General features: G+C 42.3%; 1 protein-coding gene and 1 long non-coding RNA gene across 5 annotated transcripts in view; one reads left to right on the forward strand and one right to left on the reverse strand.

Moving 5' to 3' along the window:
* The window catches only part of ETV6 (ETS variant transcription factor 6), a 236201-nt gene that overhangs the window by 183332 nt on the left and 31872 nt on the right, over positions 1 to 20997 (reverse strand). The window lies entirely within an intron of this gene.
* On the forward strand, positions 4690 to 6586 carry LOC125753867 (uncharacterized). The gene is made up of 2 exons (XR_007406573.1): positions 4690 to 5855; positions 6405 to 6586. It is a non-coding gene; the product is annotated as an uncharacterized LOC125753867 (long non-coding RNA).

Raw genomic sequence — 20997 nt, forward strand, 5'->3', positions numbered from 1 at the left:
CTGAACTGTCTCCGTGAGAAGAGGATGATTCTCATTCCTGGAGATTCAGCTCTGGAAACTGAGATTCAGAGCACCCGTTTCACTCCGTAACCAGACAGGAAAAGGAGTTAAAAACACTGAAGAAAACAAAAATAGCAGGCAGAGTCGGTGTTGGAATCCAGGGGAACGGAGGTTGAGGAAAACAGAAGGGAGACAGGAGAGGCAAGAGTAAAGCCAGGCTCGGTTCTCTGGGGAAACCCAGATCTCTGCAAGAATGGCCAAAGACCTTCCATGCTCTTTGCACAATTCAATCGGTCAGTAGTGGTTATTCTGCACAGTGCTATGACGATTTAACATTTGCTAAGGCCCTGCATTGGCAAAGGAGTCCCAAAGATCCGCCATGCCTGCTGAGGCCTCCCACCCTCCAAGCCAATGGAGTCACTTTGTCTCAGTGGGCTACACTGTAGTCTCCAGGACCCATGTAAACACCAAGGAGGTGGCAGTTTTCTTGGTGTGACCTGAGGGGAGGCTCTTGACCCCACTCACAACTAACTGGCATGTCCTAAGGGCCCCCTTTAGAACTTGTCCCCGGTGCTCAGGAACTGTGACCGCCAGGCTTCTGTTAAAGAACCAGAGCTTTCCAGGAAGGGCAATACATTCCTACCAGTGACCTCATTAGCTTGGATCAGCTCCTCAAATGCCCTCGTTATCAACTAGCAGAGCACAGGGCCCCAAGGCAACCGAGTATTTTAATAATAGCTGTATCTTATAGTTGTGGAGTACTTTTCAGTTTATAATACATTTTAAGAAGTGTTAGGGAGCAGGGTCTCTGGGGGTCACACCACCTGGATTCAAATCCCATTTCTATAACCTTCTTGCCAGTTTCTCACTGCAAAATCATCATGATGAGAGCAGCTACCACCCCGACTTGTTACAAGGATAAACATGGAATCAACAGGCAAAGTACCTTGATCAGTATCTGAAACATGGCTACACACAATACAAACTGATTCCCCCCAACCCTGAGGCAGATATGAGAAGAGGAGCTCAAAGAGGTGAAAGGTCTTTCCTGGTAACGAGGAGAGCTAGGTTCCAGAAAGGAGGTACAGAAACACACACAGGGAGGCATATACCTGCACACCTGCTGCTCAGAAGGGATGGGTGTACTGGAGTGGACGGTGGGTACGAGAGGGTATCTGAGTGATCAGCAAAAGCTGCAGGACTTTGGAAGGGGATAGAGTGCCACCACGGAGCAAACAGTCCTCCAAAAAGAGAGAGCTGGCTTTGCTTCTACAGAAAATCAAGATTTCCCTTCCACGGCCTAGGCCAGAATCAACCAAATGCTTTCCTAGCATGTGATTAATATACTGCGTATCCTGACAAAAGAATACTCTGCAAATCAGTTCTGTAATGCTACCCACATGGCATGCAGGGAACTATGCTATGCTGTATTAGTCAGGATTTTCCAGAGAAACACAACCAATATGACGTGCGTGTGCACACGTGTGTATGTATGAAGAGATTTATTTTAAAGAATTGGCTCCTAACACTTATGGATGCTGGCAAGCACAGGATCTGCAGGGTGGGCTGGCAGGCTGGGAACCCAGGCAAGAGGTAATGCTACAGTTCAAGTGGGAAGGCTGTCTGCTGCAGCACTGCCTGTTGCTCAGGGCAACAGGTGGGGTGGGGGCGGGGGTGGTGGTCAGTCTTTTGTTCTATTCAGGCCTTCAACTGATTGGATAAGACCCACCCTCATTATGAAGGGCAACCTGCTTTATTCAAAGTCTACCAATTTTAATGTTAATCTCATCCACAAACTCCTTCACAGAAACATTCAAAATAATGTTTGACTACATAGCTGAGCAAGATGGCCCAGCCAAGTAGATATAGGTATCACCCCTACTTTTCAAAATTTTGTTACACCACTTCATTTTTACAAAAGACCTCTGTTAGGACCTGTATTCACTAACCAAATAAAATCTGAAGAGGATTTTCCCTTGTATGAAAAAAATGAGAAAAGTGGAAATAGTATTCAGTGTTTTGTTTTGCAGCGAGCCATTACAGAGGCAGAGCACCCCAAGCACCAACAGTGGCCCTGCCAGCTCCTCCCCCAGGAGCCATATTCAGCATCTCAGCATCAAGCTACCACAGCTTTGAACTGTGTCTGTGAACATCTGTGTTTCACCTCAATTTATTTTGGGGGTCTGTGAGCAAGATGTGCCTGTGTCCTAAGACATCAGAAAAGCCCAAAAGATGTTGTTTTGGGTTTGGGAATACTCAACAATTTTTCCATATAAATTAATGGTAACTACCTCTTCGTATTACACCATTTCAACTTGAGAACCTTTTCATAGGAACACTCTGCTTTTGGATAGTGGGGGAACCTGTTCATAAAACTGACCATCACATATGCCTCAGGTGTTTGCCTTCAGAGATCCCACAGCACAGAAAATTATGAGGTCACCCAAAAACATAGGAGTTCTACAAAGACTTTCAAACAAGCAAAAACAAAAGCAAGGGGGTAAATCTCACGAAATTCAAGCCAGTGGTTACCTGGGGTGGGAAGGCAGGGGTGGAAAGGGAGAGGGGCACACAGGCAGGGCAGTAGTATTGGTAATGTCCTAGTTCCTAAGTTAGGGGGTAGGTTCAGAGGTTTTCATTTTACTGTTACATTTTGTAACTCATATAGCTTCTTTTAAATATATATAAACATATATAAACATATATACCTATATATATATATGTTGGTATATATATAATATATGTCAGGTGTTATAAAATAAAGGGAAGAAAATCAAGCTTTCAGACTATGTAGTGAGATGACCACCTCAGTACAGCCTCCTGAATAGAAATCTCTCCTTCCCTGATCATACCGTCTACTCCATCTGTGAACCAATACCACTAGATGACTTTTCACAAACTTATGCCTTCTCTTCTCAAGTGGATTTTAAGTCCCTCACATTCTGGGGAAGTTTCTTACAACAGTTTTCATCCTGCCTCCTCAACTGCCCCAGAGTCTGGCTGAATGTCTGAGTAACTTAAAAAAATAAAACTAAATTCACTGATGGCTGAAGAACAAGGTAGGTGGGGACAAAGGTAACAAAAATCTATCAGCAAGAAAGTAGAGTTGCTTGAGGAGCACCAGGTTTCAGCACCACAGAAGGCCTTAAGGACTCTAAAAGTTGGCCTGAGAGATGAGAAGCCAGGTGGGGCCACATGTTTGATTTTTACATGCCTGGAGCGCAACAATGCCCGTCCCACCTGGTAGGGTGGTATAAGTGGTCCTCATCTTAATAAAAATGACACAGCAAGACCTGTAGAGGGGATGCACACCAGACAGGTGAAAATCTCAATCATCTGTCACGTCCAGATTGTGAGCAGCCGGTGGAAAGCACCTCCTAAAGAAAACACAGTATGGCACCATGGTACTTCTAGCAAACTGCCAATCTTTCAGCAAGCTTCTGGCCAGTCAAGACAATAGCTAGGAAGACAATAGCTAGGACTCCCCAAAATGGCCAACAGTGAGGAGTGCTTTAGGTGTCTGAGTCTCTCATCCACACTGTCAATTTTCCTCATCAGGACTTCTGAACCCTAACCTTGAGAAGCTTTCATTTGTCCCATGCACCCCAGCTCTGACTTATTCCAATTTTGGTTCAATGAGATCAAGGTTGTGTGTGAGAGCTCTCCCTCACTGGATGGAGACAGAAGTTAGCCTGGAGAATAAGTAGAACTTTTGATGTACCCTCACCACAGAGCTGAGGATGACAAATAATGGACGGGATAACTTCTCTACTTGCCAAACTTCATGGAGTTAGGCTGGGAGAATCACAAGTACAACTACTGCGAGAAGACTGGATAGACTTCAAATAGCTTATAAATGACTCCTATGTAAGAGTCACTTTATAAGATCTAATCTAGAAAGAGAGAAGGCTGAGATTAGAATTACTGTAACCATGTTCTAGCCCAGCCTCATCAATAACAGGTGAATATGGCCCTGTAAAGTGACACGACCAACTCAGTGACATTTCAGGTCACAAGCAGGTCACTGGCAGAATTAGATCCAGGTCTCCCCATTCCATGGTCAATGCTGTTTCCACCATGCTTTCTAGGACAGATCATCTTACCCACCTGCCACATCCATGGCTTGGAATTTGTATAAGTTGGCACTAAATCAAAGAAAGGCCCAGATCAGACTATATAAATCCACAGGAAGGAGTTTGGAGAGCAGCTAATTCAGGGGGAAATAATTGTCTCCTTACACTAGGAGAGGGAAAATCATCAGGGGCTAAACCAAACTGAGAACACACTCGGAGCCACACACTGGTTCCGACAATTCCGAAATTTCTCACATGGAGGAGAAACTGCTCCTTCCTGATAAGAGCATTCTCAACGGCAGCCTCCAGGTTGGCATTAGAGGGAACAAACGAGAACATGAAATGATCGGTGGAAATGCAGTGCACAACTAGGTTACAAAGTCTATGTGCAGCTCACATGGAGGAATCCTGCGATCCACTTAGGGTGTGGTTCTCACCCAGGCCTGCTCTGGCTCTGGGCTGAGGAGACCACCTCTACACGGGTATGACTGCCAGCCACGTCAATCTTGGTAATGGCAAATGAGCCCTTGCCTCGGGATTTATCCTTAAGACTACCTATCTGAGAAGCAGGGAATGAAAAAAAAAAATTATTTCCCCCTTCACCAACACATTTTTTTTTTTGTCTTCAGCCTCTTTCACATGCCTGCGCTTCTTCTAGAATCTGAAACGGAGTACTTTTGTTTACTTTCATATGAGTTCCCTGAGGTTTGATTGTTGATGTCTGTACAAGTCAGTGATTAGCATTCTGACTTCAATTCCTTCTTCAGAGTCAGCCAAGGAGCCCAAGAAGTTGGCTACAACCACTCCCCCTGGGAACAATAGGCCCTTTCTACAGAATACAGGTTTGTCTTCCTTTCTAAACACCCAAGAGTTGGTCCTCTGGCGGTAAGATCTACCTGACTGTACAAAATGTTCACTGTGGAGCAGAGGGCTCCCCCAACAAGAGAAACCAACTTGTAGGTCCTACGTCCAGCAAAGTCAAGGCTTCACCCCTGATTCCATTTACAGAACTCAAAAGGTAAATTATATGCCCCATCAAATAGCAAATAGATACAGCCATGGAAGCAAGCATCCTGGAACGAGGCCTGGAAGAGCAGCTGCGCTGCCAGAAGCAAGCCTTACAGGGACTCTTCCTGCCTGTCAATTTAAGAATTCCTTAGTGTTTGGTTAATACTTAAGACTTCATTTCTTACCCACCCTGCTCTCAAGTCTGGTTGGCCCTATGTCTCTCTAACACTTGAAGTTGGGGTCATTAGGACATGGAGTGCCTCGCAGTGAAGCCTAGAAGGTAAGGAAGGTTCTCTACCACAGATGCTCGGAGCATGTTGACAATTTTACTGGGGCAAAATTTCAAAAGCTAAAGTGCACAACATCCGGGCCCTCTCCTCTTTTATTTTTCTTCAGGACTACTCCACAAGAGACGATCTGCACTTGTGCTTGCTTTCACAGTGAGAAGACACGGTGTCCAGTCCCTGCTCTGCCTGTTATTGAATACTTTGTGCATCAGTTTCTCTGCCTGTCTATGAGATGGTAAGAACACACCCTGCTTTTCTCACACGCTTATTATCAGGATGGAACGAGATAACAAAAGCAAATATTTTAAGAGCTGCTTCATAAATGCAAGGCATTGTTATTTTCATTCCTTTCACCAATGTGGTCATTGGGTCTGAGGACATCAAGAGCTCAGACAAAGGGATGTTGGCAGAAGGAAAATTCGGTTCTTTTCATCCCTGGCCCAAAGAAGTCCCCCAAAGGATCTGCAAAACCAAGGAAGCTGAGTGGGTGAGACTCCCACCACTACAGTATATCCCTCAAGACTATTCTGGAAAAGTCCACAGGTTCAAGGCTGTTGCTTTCATTTTCCCGTGTGCTTCCATGGTATTAAAAGCACTTCAACAGCAGCAGCTGGACTGGCTCCCAGCCTGCCTTCTTCTCTGGCGAGACAGCTTGGTGGGCTGACGAGAGTTAGGGTGGTCTTCACTGCCCTCCTTTCTTCCTCCTAGAATATTCTTCAGGGGGGAGAATGTTATGAGGGAACCCTATGGTTCTAAACCAATTTCCTTGAAAAGCTCCACTGGCATGGGATGGTTTGGAAGGTCAAATTATTTGGATTTGGGGAGGACTGCTTGTTTGGGAAGAGGTGATTTTCTTTTTAAACTTTCTTTTACCCTTTTGTTGATATTATCATGGTTTAGGTTAATTATGCTAGGGTCTGGGACTTCATGTCCTTAAGTCAGACTACAACAGACCAGACCAGACTAAATCAAGATTTTCTTTCTCTTTTCTTTTTCTTTCCTCCTTTTTTTTTTTTTTTTTTTTTTTGCTATTCAGGCCAAGAAGAATTGAATAGTCCAAAGCACGGAGGCAGTTCACTGCAAAATTGCTCCATTATCCCAATGCAGATAATCTAATCCAAAGCTGCTCAAAAAATATCTGAAGACCAGGCAGAGAATATAAATAAAAGAATCAAATGCTTGAAACACACACACACACACACACACACACACACACACTCCACCACCACTACCAAAACCTCCAAATGACTGACATACCAGAAAAATTGGGTTTTTAGAGAGCCTTTGGTTGTTTTAGAAAACATGAACAAACTTCACCAGGCAGTAAGTCCCTGTGAACTGTTTCCCAGAGCTGGTGTGTCTGGGCACCAGCCCATGCTGCTTCCCGTTTCTTACATGACCCTCTATGTCTATCATTTCTAGCACTTTCTTCCCTAACATAACCACCACCAATATAACAACAGGAGAAAAGGCCCGTGAATTCACTCCCCTTCCCCTTCTCCTGCTCTCTGCCTCTCCTCCTTCCCTGTTTAACCCCCAAATTAGTGTCCCTTTGAGGCTGTCAACATCCACTGACTGGTCTTCATAACACCTGTCCCCCTTCCTCACTCTTTTTCTTTAAAGATTTTATTTATTTATTTATTTATGAGAAACACAGAAAAGAAGCAGACATAGGCAGAGGGAGAAGCAGGCTCCCTGTGGAGAGCCTGATGTGGGACTCGATCCCAGGACCCCAGGATCATGACCTGAGCCAAAGGCAGATGCTCAACCACTGAGTCACCCAGCTGCCCCTCCCTTCCCCATTCTTGAACGATGGTTCCTTCATTAAACCAGTATCTCTTGAGTACCTACTGTGTGTCAGCACAGTGCCTTATGCCAGAAATACAATAAAGAACTAAACATAGTCCCTGCTCTCACGGTGCCTACCTTGTGATAGCGAGACAGACAAAATAAAGAACAAACAGATAAAATATCCACAAGTTGTAGTAACTGCTAAGAAAGGAACAAACAAGAGTCAGATTAAAAACAACAGGAGGGGCACCTGAAAATGCTTTGGAGCGACCAAGTCAGCTTTTCTTTTTTTATTTTCAAAACCTTAGAAATATACACATATCTTAGGTGTTGACTCTTATACTCACGGGGCAATTACCTAGCTCTTCCTACAGTTTCCTTTGAATCTCAAAATGAAAAGGAGCAACACAGTTGACATCATTCAGTCCAGATTTCTTCAGGAAGCTCTCCTGCTCAGCCCTCTGGACCTCCAGGAAGGACACTCATCTCCCAGTGGGCAGTTAGTTACAAGGCGTTCCACTAGCCTCTGAGAATCATCTGAAATATCTCCCACAACTTCACATGCATTTTCTTCTACTCAGGGCTCTTGGGAAATCAGGGAAAAAAACAACAACCAACAACTGATCCCTGTTTCAACTATACAGTGAAAACCTGGACAGTATGATCAAAGCCCCATGAGGGAACAGAGTGTGTTTTAAACTTTTTGGTGTCACTCACATTGGCTCGCCCATCAAAAGTCTTCTGATTTTTTTTATTTCAAGATAACAACGTTGGCCATTCTCATCCCCAAATTTCTCTAAACTTTTCTTTTTAAACCCGTGTTCTACACCTTCAATTATTTTTATCACACTTCTCTTCAACTTCTATATTTATACAAACTCTTATAAAGAATGACTAAAACAGGAAAAAATACTCTAATAAGGAACTGACTAATGCAAAGGTTAGCAAAAGGGTTATTTTCCTTGAAACTCGTATTATTTTTAGTATATTTCAACACTTTTACCCAATACATGTACCAAATAGTGTTTTCCCTTTCTGTCTCTGAAAGGTTGGGGCCCTCCTTACATTATCAGTCTTTTTTTTTTTAAGATTTTATTTTTATTCATGATGAGAGAGAGAGAGAATTATCAGTTTTTAAGAACTACATTCATTTTTTTCTAATTTTCAGAGTAATTTCTGACATCTCACAACTTAGAATATAAACTGCATACAGGCAGAGGCTACTGTCTTTTCCTGGTGAGCTTCCTATCAGAGTTCATGAAGAACCAAGTTCTTTATGGATCACTTAGGTAGGCTCTGATGGCCATGCTGATGATGGTTTTTGAGGCCAACTCAGCCTTTGTTCCTCAAAGTATAACTTTTTACCCTATGAAAGTCCTGTTTGAGTTCTGCTGCTACCAAGAGGCCACAGGCAGAGCCCCTGACACACAGCAGGCACTCTCCTGTGTTACACTGACCTGAACTGCCTCAGTTTTGCTACTTAGCTCCCTCAAAAAAAAAAAAAAAAAAAAAAAATACACCACTCAGGAAGTCAGGGCATGCCTTTGGAAATTTCCTCTCACGAAAAAGCCAAGGATAGGTCTGGAAGAAAAATCTACTTCTGGCTATAAAAACTAAAGACACTGAAAACTCTTGAGTCCTCACAGGCAATGGATGGCATCAAAAAGAATGAAATTCTGACACATGCTAAAACACGGATGAACCACAAAATACAGGCGAAGTGAACCAGGCCAATCACACAAAGGCAAATACTGTAGGACTCCATTCATGTGAGATACCCAGAAGAGTCAAATTCATAGAGACAGAAAGGAGAATGGTGGTTGCCATAGACTAGTGGAGAGAAGGGTGAAGTGTGGCCTTTGCTTAATGAATAGGGTTTTAGCTGGGGAAGATGAAAAAGTTCTGGACACTGATGGTGGACACAGTTGTGCAACAGTGTGAGTATACTTAGTGACACTCAATTGTACATATTTGCACATGGTTAGAAATGGTAAATTTTATGTTATTTTGCCATAATTTTTACGTGGAAAAAAAAAGACAGTGGCTGAGAAAAAAAAATTAAGGACAAACAGAACAAAAAACATAGGAACATGAAGGACAGTTGGACTTGATTTTGTTCACCAACTCTCAGATTCCTGGAATGAGAGGATCTCCCTCAAAAACTTAAAATGGAAGTTTCAGAATTAATGGTTTTAAGCCCTGCAGTCCACAGTGCATACTGAGAACCTCCAATGTCCCAGACCTCATGCTAGGTACTGGAAGGAGATTAAAGTTGATTATAAATAGACCAAGGAATCCTCAGGAAAATGAGACATATACTCAAATAACTATGCACTGGGCCGATCTGAATTGAGGTTTATAAAAAGAAATTCAAATGTAGTATAGGAGAAAGGGCAATAAGCTCAAGAAAGGTTTCCAACAAGAGTTCAGAGAAGGCAAGTTCATAAGCATTTAATGAAGGAAGTTGGACACATGACCTTGACCTACTTGCACCTTTGCATCCCTTCTAGCAAATGAAGTGGGGCCCTCAGTATGTTCTAAGGTCGTTCCAGCTGGAGAACCTGCCAATCTACATGTTACATAATATGGAGGACGGCCACACCACTTTTGGATGTTTGGCTGGATCTCACCCAATACATTTTTCCATTCTCTTGACCTCTATCTGTTGCTATTCGTGAAAAGGTTTAGTAATCAACAAATCCTCTCTGTATTTTATTTTTTCTATTTATATATTTTAAAGAATCTTGCAGGATAACCCTCCAGGTTTCCAGAAATATACCAGAAACACACACAACTAGATTATTTTACTCTAAAATTTCAGTTTCTAATGCTCAAATCAAACTTTGCACATGTCTCAACAAGATCTACCTACATAAATGGTTTCACAGAATGGAAAAATAGACCTATTCTGTCTTTTCCAGGTTGCTGGTGTTTTATGAGAATAACGAAATGCATAATGCTTAATTGAGAATGAATATTTTAAAAGAATTAAAATGAACAAGCTGTATTCTATCAACTTTGAGGACTTTGTAAGTTTCATTTTTTGGATGTGTATGCAGCAAAAGTGTTATTATTTTATTGTTATTTTTATTTATTTATGATAGTCACACAGAGAGAGAGAGAGAGGCAGAGACATAGGCAGAAGGAGAAGCAGGCTCCATGCACCGGGAGCCCGATGTGGGATTCGATCCCGGGTCTCCAGGATCGCGCCCTGGGCCAAAGGCAGGTGCTAAACTGCTGCGCCACCTAGGGATCCCCAAAAGTGTTATTAATACACACAAATCCCACTAAATTCTAGTTTCCTTCAATTTGTCCCATATGTCTTGAGAAAAAAAATGAGAAAGTCTAGCTCAAGTAGAAAAGAAAGAACACTGTCCCTCCATTTTATTGATGCACTTTTTAAAGGAGCAATCTATTACAACAATCCCTTTGCAATACTGCACTGAATTAAGTACCTGACAAAGGAGAGGAATAATTCTGAATACAGGTCGCACTACATTCTAACGGAAAGATTTTCAGAGTAGGATGGTAGTGTTTTCTGGAATCTGCCTGCTTGAGTTTAAACTCCAGCACTTTCTGTCTACAAACCCTGGGAAGGTTACATAATCTCTTCAACTCTCAATTTCCCCACCCATTAAATACTTTAGTTATACTAGTACCTAGCTCAGAGCATAGTATAGAGAGCTGAATGAGCATGCAGTGACATAAATCTCTTCACACAGTGTCTGATGTGTAGTATTTAGGAAATGTCAGTTTTTGTTATTAACCTACTTGTATTCTTATTCTAATGCAACCACTGGCTGCTTGCAACCTTAGACATTTCACTTAGCCTTTGGAGGGAGGGGTGTTGTACTTTTCATCTCTATTTTATAACTGGAAGTTTGTACTCTTCATCTGCTTTGCCCATCCCCCTACCTCCCTCTCCTCTGGCAACCAGCAGTGTGTTCTCTCTCTATTTTTTAGTCTGTTTGTTTTGTTTGTGTATTCATTTGTTTTGTTTTTTTTAAGATTCCACATGTAAGTGAAGCCATGTGGCATTTATCTCTGTCTGACTTAACTGCACTTAGTGTAATACCCTCTAGGTCCACCTATGTTGTCACAAATGACAAAATCTCATTCTTTTTTATGGCTGAGTAATATTCTGTTGCATATATACATGGATCAATGGACACTTAGGTTGCTTCCATATCTTGGCTATTGTAAGTAATGCTGCAATGAACACAGGGGCACATGCATCTTTTTTACTTAGTAGGGTTTTTTTGTTTTGTTTTGTTTTGTTTTCTTTGGGTAAATACCCAAGCAATGGAATTACTAGATCACATGGTATTTCTATTCTTAATTTTTCATTTAGTTTTTTTGAAGTTTCTTGGTTCTCCCTACTTCTATCTTACCTTATAAGGATAACAGAGAAAAAACTGAAGTCACATCTATAAAGTTGAGCTACAGGAAAACATTTAAATCCCTCACTGGTTTTGAAGGAACAAGCTGCCATGTGTAAAGTGCCTAGGCTGGGAGGCACACACGATAAAGAACTGATGGCTACCTCTAGCCAAGAGCTAACAATTCTCTGTCCACAACTACTAAGTACTAATTTGCCAACAAAAGTAGATTCTTCCCCAGGCATCCCTCAGATGAGACCACAGCCCTAGCTAATACACATTAATTGCAGCCTTGTGAGACCCTAAGTGAACCACCCAAATGTTCAGATTCCTGACCCCTAGAAACTATAAGAATGTAAACATGTGTCATTTTAAACCACTAAGTTTGTGGTGATTTGCTACACAGCCATAGAAAGCCAATATTAATGTGGAGATCGGGAATGCAGGTAGATACACATGGTACAAAATATACACAACACACACACAGATTCCTAGGATTTAATATCATTGCTGATTGCTGTAGTGATTTAGCCTTACTAGAGCACTATGGCAGGAAAGGACTGTAAACCAAGGAGAGATATTTAGGGGCAAGTGGTAACAATCTTCTCCACAGTAATGGAGTATGAGGGAAAAAAATATAGCTTTCTGTGGCATTTCATCAAACAAGTAACAACCAAAGGTTTTGTTTTGTTTTCAATTTATTTTCAAATTAGGAAAGTCAGCCTTTCTGGAAACCAAATTGGGCAAGAGATTCTGTCAAGGTCCAAATCCTCTTGCCAAATTGCATTACCTTATGGGCATGATTGGAAACCTCCTGGGACTTAGTTATGGGAAAGTTTCACAAATCAGACGCCCAGATTGGACAGCTAACATGCAACTTAGTTCACGTTAAATAAACTGACCCAAACCAGGAGATCAGAAAAGCCTTTTGTTAATATGTGGGTTCTGAGTTCATTTTCTATTTAAGTGCTACAATTTTCCAGGTCCTCTCACAGACACTCAATGCCATTTAGCCACTTGTCCAGGGCTCCTGCAGCCACACCCTCTTCCATTTTATCAGTGTCTCCACTCAAATCTCTACCCTTAAGTTCTTCATCAGTCTAGGACTTTCTTCAACATTTTTCTTAGAATTCGGAAATTTTAAAAGTAAGGAGGATCCTTCAAGATCTTCTAATCCCATTCTCTAATTTTACCATAAAAACTTCAAGGTCCATGGAATTCAAATGACTGACTCTAGTTTCGAAGCAGGATCTTTTTACAACCTTTCAACTATTTCTTGAGAACAGAGGATACTATGTTTCCCACTAAATCTCCTCTTTCCCGCAGGTCTGCTCTGATGCCTGCCGCCTCTGTAAGCACCCCCTTTACCAGGGAAGCATTTCAGGGAAGTTATCAACTATGAATGGAAGAGATCTCAAGTAACCGTCGTGTATCTTAGAAGCCGGGGTGATATCCATCACCCACAAAGCCTCTGCCACTGCTCTCAATCCCCAAGGAATTTCAGCCAAGTCATGGCAACAAAATAAATTACTGTCCCCCCCTGCTTAAGTGATGAGCTATGGCACAATATAATCATACTATTCCATGAAGATTCACCAACTGCAGCTTGGAAAAAAAGACAGGAAGGAAAATTATTCATTTAAATTTAACAAATATTTACAGAGGTACTGCCTACAATTTTTCCACAATTTATTTATCTATTTAACAAATGCTGACTACCAATCATGTGTTAGCCACATCACTACCAGGAATAAAAAGATGATGTAAGAAACAGTCTCTGCCCTCAGGGAGTTTACAGTCTAGTAAGGAAGTCAAATATTTAACAATGATTATAATAGTAATAATCAACCTTTATTGGGCATTTACTATGTGCCAGGCTGGTTTCAAGTGCTTTGGATGGAAGAACTCCTCTAGTTGTTGCTGCCACTCCATGAGGCAGGCTCTATTTTTTTTGTTATTGAAATATAGTTGATACACAACGTTACATTAGTTTTGGGTGTGCAACAGAGTGATTCAACATCTCTATACCTTATGCTATGCTTGTCATTAAGTATAGCTACCATCTGTCCCCATACAGTGCTATGACAATACCACTGACTACATTCCCTTTCATCCAGATGACTTATCCGCTCCATAACTGGAAGCCTCGAAGTAGGCTCTATGTTTAATCCATATTTTTACTATCAACAAAAGTAAGGCACAGAAAGATTGGGTTACTTGCCCAAAGTTCCATTCACGGTTTCAAGAAATACTTGTTTACTGTGTTCTATTTTTTTGAAAAGATTTTATTTATTTATTTATTTATTTATTTATTTATTTATTTATTTGAGATACCGAGAGAGAGAGGCAGAGACACAGGCAGAGGGAGAAGCAGGCTCCCTGCAGGGAGCCCGATGTGGGACTCGATCCCGAGTCTCCAGGATCCCACCCTGGACCGAAGGCGGCCCTAAACCGCTGAGCCACCCGGTCTGCCTGCTTACCGTGTTCTAGGCACGATACTGGGGATATGGCAGTGAACAAAAGGGACAGAACTCCCCACTCCGGTGGGGCTTACTTACTAGTGGAAGAGGAAATCATTTAAGAAAAAGATAACTAGAATCAATGTCAGAGAGTGACAAGTGCCCTACAAAAAAACAAAGCAGTGAAGGAGACATAAAGGGTTATTTAGAGCCAGTTGGGTAGTTGCTATTTTAAAAAAGTGGACTACGAAGGCCTCTTGGATAAGGTGCCACCTCCTCAGAGATCCGAGATATCTGTAAGCACCAGAGTGGGGATTTTTAGGCAGGTGGCCTGCTGCAGAGCCCATGGCCCAACCACTTTGTTCACCACCTCTCTGCCGTTAATACAGTGCAAAAGGAGCGGGATGAGTGAAGCCTTGCCTTTCCTACAGGGATCCCAAGAGTCTGACTCTTAACCAACTGAGTCACCCAAGTGCCCCTCCTACCACAGTAATTCTTTTAAGAGTCCTCTGAACCCAAGCTCAATTTGATAACAACATGAAAAGGAAAGATGACGGACTTTCAGTTCATGACTGATCAGTTTGACATATGCATTTCAAGTATGAAAATGCCAGAAAATTTAGCGTTTCAATTAGGCCTATCTTCGGTATCTTTTGACAGATTTCAGCGAGATTTGGTACACAGGAGTTACAGATGACATATGCTAAGGGACATAACCATCTTTGCATGACCATTTCCCCATTTATTTTTTTAACTACATGGCGGGCTAAGGGAAGAGAGGTATAGTGACGTGCAGACACATAATGAATATAGAGCTGAATTTGCTCCTAGCTCCTTGAGGAGAGGGAAAATAGTATTTCCATGGAGAAGGAAAGAACATGTCATTCCATGCACCAGCAGGGATATGTCTTCTAAAGGGAGAGACGGGACAAACACACATAAAAGGACATGTGGATAAATGATTACAATTCTGCAGAGCTAAATATGTGAAAGCAGAGAGAAGGCTGCAGCAAACGGAGACAGTGACCAGGTGGAAAAGAGTTTTCACTGGAAATGTTTCTAGAGAAGATTTTTAAAGCACTATTTTAAAAATGAGGAGGAGAACAACATTTAAGCAGAGGTGCTCACTTTGCATATGATCATCCTCCTATATAACCTAACCTCTGCACTGAATGGAATGATATTAAAAATCTATTAAACCTCACAGCAGATAGCCCATTTGGTTTCATTACAGCCAGCTGACTGACAAAGCTTACAGGATGAACTGAATCCTTTTTATAAAAGCAACACACAAGTCCAACATTCAAATAATTCCATAGAAAGCCACTGTAGAATATTTTATTTCATTTTTTTAAAGATTTGTTTATTTATCCATGAGACACACAGACTGAGAGAGAGAGGCAGGGACACAGGCAGAGGGAGAAGCAGGCTCCTCACAGGGAGCTCAATGCGGGACTCAATACAGGACCCCAAGATCACGACCTGAGCCAAAGGCAGGAGCCCAACCACGGAACCACCCAGGCATCCCTAGAATATTTTAAACACATTATAGATCACGCAACCTTCAGAAGAATCCAGTGTGGGAGCTAACAATCGGTGGCCCATTGCTCAGCTGAGAAAATGAAGCCTCAGAGGTTAAATAACGTGCCAAAAGTCACACAGCAAAAAAGTAACAGAGGCTGTGCTCAAACACAGCCAGATCTACCCAATTATAAAGGCTGCATTCTTAACCACTGCACTAGGTAGGTAAAAGAATACAAAGAAATTAGATCTCCAATAAGATGAACCTAAAATAAAGACTTCCCAAAAGTCATCCAAAATATAACACTGTATTATCCTGTGGCATAAGAAAATGTGTTTCTCTACTACCATCCACTCCAATAAAAATGCTATTTGATAGAGATCCATCTGATCTTCCCAAGTGCATGTGCTGATGTGTGCAGTGGCTATATAATCTCTCCTTAGAAGGACAATTGGTCAGAGGACTAGTTGTCTTCTCTGAGGAGAGAGATGCCTGCTGTCCACCAGCCCTCTCTGGTCCTCTTCCCTGAAATCATCACCCTTCCTGCTAGCCATGGAGTCTCTAAGAACAGATGGTCAGGGAGGGGTGCCAATGAAGCCATCACCCCTGTGGCTTCCCCAGAGCTTCATCACTAGAAAGCAAACATGTGAAAGCAGCTAGGGGCACAGATATGACAGAGGAAGAGTACTGGGGCTGAAAGCCACCTGAAGGAGAAGGCAAGCTTTCCCTCAGCATGGACTTTTGCCACCCCAAGAATGGAGCTTGGTCTAGTCCTTGGAGAGAAAAGCAGTATTCCATGGCCGAAGACTGTTCTTTAATCCTAACTTCGGTGAACTCCATTGTCCAAGCAACAGGCTCACGAGGACCAGAGGTAATTAGGATTTTCCCCCTACTCTAGGTGTATGGTCAGGTGGATGTGCCAAACGGCTGTGCCGCAAGGGGAATGGTGAGTGACGTCACTAAGTACCAGAGACCCAGATGCCTAGTAGTGGGACTAAGTTAAAATGATTTTGGTCTTTCTACAATCCTCAAAAATGAAGAGACTCACAAAAACACAAGCACATCTGACTTCTCATCTGCTTACACACATGTTCCAGTCAAAACCAACCGCTTCCCAGGCACCTGAGTGTGCCATGTGTTCCCATGCTTCTAAGTTCCCTGAAAGAGTCCATACTAACTACCTTCCTCATCTATCTTGTGAACTCTTACTGGTGCTCTGATGATCAGATCCAATATATTCTCCCCTCCAACCGAAGAAGGTCTTCTTTCCCAGGGAAAGGTAAGCACCCTTTCTCTATGACCTATATATATCACAATGCATTAGAATTCGCCCCACTAGGTGGGAAGTTATTTAAGGCCAAAAACTTTGCCTTCTTAAGATGCTGTCTGTCTGGTTTGTGATAGGTGCTCAATAACATAACACACACACAAAAACTAACCCAGTTAGACACTTGGAAGCACAAAGATGATTGATCTCATAAGAAAATGGCTTTACCTTCAAAGTTTAAAGGCAGATAAAATCAACAAACACCAACTGTATAGAACCCATGTATAAAGAAAGCATCTTTTCCCAAGCACTGAGTGGGACTGGGATGACAGTGGAAGAAGCAAAGGGAAACTAAGATGGTGTCTTGTCTCATACGAAGTTTATGTGCTACTTTTTCACATCAACTGAAATAAAAAGCACTGAGGAGTTATCTTCATGATGCTTCTCACAAATGTTCCTCCGGTTTGTAATCCTACTGCTAGTTTCCAAAAAGTGAAGTCACATACACAGAGTCATCTCTCACATATGGACAACTGATTATGTGTACAAGAATATTTAGAGCAGATATGTTCACAGGCGCCAAAATCCTAGCACCAACCTGACTGCCCATCAATGGGAGAGTGAATGAATAAACTGAGTAGAATCCCACCGGAACATTATAGAGCAGACGAGGCAAATGAACGACTGTGACATGTAGCAATCAATATAGAGGACAGCATTGGCAATATTAAGTAAAAAAGATTACACACCGTCTGATGCCCTTTTCATGTATGTACATTTTATGCTTTAATGTAGTCCATTTTAGGACCACATACGGGTTGAAAGCAAGCATACAGAAAGGACAGTAAGGAAGGAAAGGTACACACAGGGTTCAGATGATGGTTACCCTGGGTAGGATCAAGTGTGAGGAAGGAGGATCAGATGTGAGGAGGACCATCACCTGGTCAGATGTAGAGTATTTTCAAGGTCCCAGCTTTGGTTTCAGGGAATGGGGTTGGGTTGCTCACTAGACTACTTTAAATAGGTAAAAATATGAAGATAATACGTCATGAGGGAAGGATTATGACTAATCTAGCTCTTTGCATATAAAGACCAATACCAAAACAAAAGAATAAAATTACAGGAATATTAGAAGATGGTGCCTGATTGTGTACAAAATGAACAGGTGTCCCTGCAAGGGAGTGAGGGGGGCACAGAGAGGACAGCTCCTGCCACATTCTGCCGCTAATTGATTTCCACCAGCCAGCCTGTGTCTAGATCACCAATTGAAAAGAGGCAAGATATATGCATCCACACGTCCCAGTGTCAATCCATGGAGCCCTCTTTTTCCTTTTGGCATCTGCTGGAGGAACTCAAACTCCAAAGAACACCAGATACCCTTCATTTACCTCAGCACCACAGAGCACTAGTGGACCAGCATTAATTTCATCTTTGAATATTCTGACCCTTTTCAAAGTGCATCATAAATTCATGCATGTGACACTGAGTACATGGAGCTTCTGGCAAGAGCATCGCTATATTTGCACATGAAAATCAATCAGTTCTATCTTCTTCCACAAGTTATACTAAGCAGACAAAGCTCTCTCTGGATGGTTTGGACTGCATGCCCTGGAGAAAGTGTGCAGCAGATGTCTGAGAAATAGACAAAGGGGAGGGAGGGAAGAGTCTCCCAGTGGGAGACAAATGATTCTAGAGACAACGTGCCCCTGGGGGGAAACATGGTCAGCCAGGACACTGAAACACATCCAATGTCTGCAAAAAAATATGGCAAAGGACTCCCAAATCTCCAAATACCTTCAAACCAAGCCCCTAACCTGAAATTTCAGTTGATGGCAGTTTATTTTTTGTCTTATAAGAAGCAAGGTAGTGAAACGTTGGAACCTGAAAGGCAAATTTTCTTTGCTTACCTAAACCCGCCCGTTAGCACAACTGTGGACGTTTTTATGCCAGGATGACTGCAAACAATCAGGTTTTCTTCCTGGAGAAGACTGGGGAAGACTGGAGAAGAGCTAGCCATGGTTTAAAATAAAATAAAATGAAGTTAAAAGTATTTGTGTCTTCAAATATTCCAAACCTGCCTAATAAGCAGAGTGAATGTTTGGGCCTTACCATTCTCCACCACAGCGGGGTCTCTAAATTTTGGGGCGGGGGTGCCTTCCTCTACTTATTTTGGCTTTTGCAGGGATCCTTTAAGAACAGAAAACTGTATTATAGTTCTCTGTCCTGCTCCAGACACAGGCGTTCACTCTACTTCCATACTTTAGAATGTTCTTCCACAACTCCAGCAAACACCCCACATTTTCCTGCCTGGCTGAGTCCTGGGCCTCCTTCCCAGTAAATAATCTTGGTGAGATCTTGCCAAAACATTTCTTAATCACATATTTTCTTTGTCTAAAAAGAGTTATAAATGTAGTAAGTAACCTTTGTTCCCAGGCCTTCCCACATTTTCAGGAGCCCCATGTCATTTAATGTTAAGCTTGGTTTGCTTCTTTGAGCTACCACCACTTACGCTTTATTTTAGAGCCTGTATTTAAATCCTAGATTAATCAGCATGGAGTAGAAAATTGTGGTTACTCCCTTCGACCTTGCTGTCTAAATATACACAGTCTTGACCAGGTGATCACAAAGGATTCTTCTAATTAGCCCCTAGGGACGCAGAGGCAGGCCTAGAGGGGCAGCTGGTCCTGCATTTATTCTAGAAGGGCCTCTGCGTGCCACCACTCTCCTCCTAAAGTTCCAAGTTGCCCTGAAATGTGCTTCTGCATTCTTTGGCCCCAGGTCCAGAGGGGAGTTGAGGGGGGTGACGCCACTTCGTTTTACCTTTTGCTGTCTAGGCAGGCAGGTTCCACACAGCACACAAGCCTTGTGGGAAAGACCAGTGGGGGCTGTGAGCTCATACCGCCTGGTGGCTGAGATTCTGTAGTTATCGATTGATCTCTCCAGGCCAAGGGAGAAAGGGCTGATGGAAAGCCAAACAAGTCATTGGACAGCCATAAGACTGAAGCAGAAATGATTAGAAAGTCCAAACTTGAACCGTAGTGGTTGCCCAGCAACCCAGCTGACGATCCATCCTCCCGGGTGTCAGGTGATCACGTTATTTTCTTGGTCAGATCATTTATTGGCTCTCCAACTGCTTTCATCATCAAGTTCAAAGGCCTTTAACCCACACTGAAGGGCTTTTAAAAATGTCCCTGAAACCTTACTGTCACTCTTTCACCATATACCAGCTGCTTCTGTGACAGGGGCTGCTTCCTTTGCCCAAAAGGTCCCGCCTTGATGCAACTTTCCCTAGCCTACCTGGTATGGATGAGACTGTGGTCTGGGGAGTCTGGCAGCCCAGAACCTAACGAAGGCACTACCACTTCCTTGTCATGTGAGCCTGAGCACCTATGTCACATGGTGGCCATGAATACCTGTAAATACTTGAAAAGTGCCCAGTCCATGATACATACTCCATACCTGCTGGCTGCTGTCATTATCAGTATTCAAGCTTGCAATGAACTTTCTCCCTCTTTTAAATCCTTCATATACATCTGCATTTGGCATTGATTACATACTGCTTTCAGATACTATTTTTCTTCTATGTATGTTTTATCTCAATTAGGCCATAAGTTCCTTAAAGGTAAAGACTACAGTCCACGTGCTTTTCTTCCTCTGTGATGCTTGGAGGTATCTTAAATGCAGGAACACAGAAAATGCTTGAAGACTTTCTTGTAAAAAAAAAAAAGGAAGGAATCAACATATTTCTCCACTGTAGACTTGGTGAAATGTCTACCAATGTTTAGTCTGACTGTGGCTGGCTATGTTTGAAGAAAGACTGACAAACTCTTTGTATGTATATGGAAAGACTGTTTCTTTCAAAATCTTCTTTTAACGGTTGAGAAGGAAAATGCTGGAATCATCCACTTTCTTCAATCATCTGAACATAATGCCTCATTTTATCTTTGTTACAGAAAAGATTAAGACAAGAATGTACTCTGATTTGCTAGTACATTTTTTTAAAGATTTTATTTATTTATTTGAGAGAGAGAGAACATGAGCTGAGCGAGAGGCAGATGGAGAGGAAGAGGCAGACTGCCCGCTGAACAGTGAGCCCTATGTGGGGCTCGATCCCAGGACCCTGGGATTATGACCTGAGCCGAAGGCAGACATTTAATCGACTGAGCCAAGTAGGCACCCTTGCTATTACATTTAAATCAAATTTAACAGAT

Source organism: Canis lupus, chromosome 27, assembly GCF_003254725.2.
Source record: "Canis lupus dingo isolate Sandy chromosome 27, ASM325472v2, whole genome shotgun sequence".
NCBI classification, from domain to species: Eukaryota; Metazoa; Chordata; class Mammalia; order Carnivora; family Canidae; genus Canis; species Canis lupus.